Below are 1,855 nucleotides of genomic sequence, written 5' to 3'. Positions count from 1 at the left end.
CCCCTTCCCACACATGCACAAACAGAAACAGAATTTTAAAAAAGGGAGACACCCCCCCACCCCTCCCCCCACCACACATATACACGCTGAAACGAACACAATAAAAGACACGCAGAAACAGACACGCACGAACAAACACGTACACACGCGCACTAAATATACCATAAAAAGGCTAATGATTAGCGTAGGGGGCACCTTTGCCCCCTGAAAAAAACAACAACAAACAAGCAGAAGAAAACAAACAATTAAAAAAACACAAAAACAACGGAAAAAACAACAACAACTCAAAGACAAACAAGGAAGGCCAGACCACGCCTCCACATTGTTATGTTATTCGCGGTGCCCGAAGCGTTGCGTCGGTTATTTCACTTTCTCACTCATTATGTGCAGGTACAGTGAAGGAAGAGCGCGCGGTGGTAGTGGTAGAGAAAGTGACGCGTTTCATTCACGGAATATTTCAGGAAAACAAGCAATTTTGTGGTGGGCCAACACTGTAGCAGCACACGACAATCTTCTCCTGTGAAACCGATACCGCCCGACGCTGTATTTACTCGATCATCTTTTAGACACCGGGCCGCGCCAAAAAGTCTAGACATGTCACGTGACCTCTCCAGGCCAATCCGCTTGCGGCTTGAGTGAACTCCATCATATGGCTGGGCGAGGCTACTGAAGCATGAAGAGGGGGTGCGAAAGCAGAGTTTGCGCTGTAGTGCATTCAGACGATTGACAAAGATTATCAATGCACCTTTTCAATATGGGCTGGATAGCAAATACTCACGGCCACTTTATTCATTTACATTAAATCGGAACAGTCAGTTGTCGGTTTTTTTTTAGCGGAACTGAGACAACAGAACCCTTCTACCCCTTGGGCAAGTTCCGCTTACCTGGGGGGCTTAGTAAAGAAACATCGCTGGAGTGTGTTTTGGTAAAAATCCACATGTCATTTCACTGCTGGAGTAAAAAAAAACGTGTACGTATCATTGGATTGCTTGTGTGTCTTTTAAATGTGTAGCTATTGATATTCTTTGAAGGATATACGCTGTTTTCAAGCGATAGCCGTTCTACGGTCGCAAGCCAACGCCGACGCCAAGGCTCCCCCATTCTCAGTCAGGCTTGGCCCCCATGTCTTGAGATGTGCTGGAGAAGAAGAAGTAGAAAGCTTCTGGTTTACCTATGCCGGGCTCTCGCCTTGGCCTGACCTCGGCCTGTCGAAAGCCTCGAGTGTGTGTGCTTTTATCCTCTCCGTGTGTTTCTTTTGCAAGCTTTGAATAGGGTCGACCAGCGGTGAGAGGGAGAGGAATTTCTGTTTGTCTTCTGCTGATTTCTTGCCGGAGCATTTTTTTTTCAAGTGAGGCTTCAACCGAGTTCTCCGGAGAAAGCTTTTGTATTTTGTTGTGCCGAAGTGCCGACATTCCTTTTCGATGTTTTTGTGTTAGTTGCTAAGTTGGCAAGAGTTTGTGATGCATTCGTTCACTTTTTACCCTTGTCCATACTGTACTGCTGTACAGTAGAAATTTTGTTTGGTCATAGTCTTACATTTTAATTCAAAATCTTGAAAACCGTGCCATGCTATCGCTTCAGGTTGTTGTGTAGCGGCTCATTGAGTTGACTGTTTTTGCCGTCTTTTGTCTTTGCATTCCTCGCTGTGGTGTTAGGCTTACACTTACAATGAGTTCATTATATAATAGATATATAATATAATAATTGTGAGGACTTCCTTAGATTTAGATCTACGTTCTAGATCTAGATATCTAGATTCTAGATCTCTCTTTTTGGCACAAAGATTTATTTGAGAATTACAGCAGTAGTAGGTTAGCCTACACTACTACTACACGCCAATTGCTCAGCAAAGAAG

At 44.2% G+C, this 1,855-nt stretch overlaps 1 protein-coding gene across 2 annotated transcripts in view; it reads left to right on the top strand.

Annotated features, from left to right (window-relative positions):
- Window positions 1-374: 374 nt before the first annotated feature.
- LOC101859135 overlaps window positions 375-1,855 on the top strand; it is a 21,272-nt gene continuing 19,791 nt past the window's right edge. The window contains exon 1 of one of the 2 annotated variants that reach the window (XM_005110237.3): window positions 375-925. The gene's annotated coding sequence lies outside the window, so the exon portion shown is untranslated. Of the gene's footprint in view, window positions 971-1,855 lie in introns of both variants that reach the window. The other variant, XM_005110234.3, reaches the window with a different exon arrangement.

Source organism: Aplysia californica, unplaced genomic scaffold (assembly GCF_000002075.1).
Source record: "Aplysia californica isolate F4 #8 unplaced genomic scaffold, AplCal3.0 scaffold00867, whole genome shotgun sequence".
NCBI classification, from domain to species: domain Eukaryota; kingdom Metazoa; phylum Mollusca; class Gastropoda; order Aplysiida; family Aplysiidae; genus Aplysia; species Aplysia californica.
The sequence above is the reverse complement of the archived record's forward strand: the minus strand, read 5'-3'. Positions and strand labels throughout refer to the sequence as shown.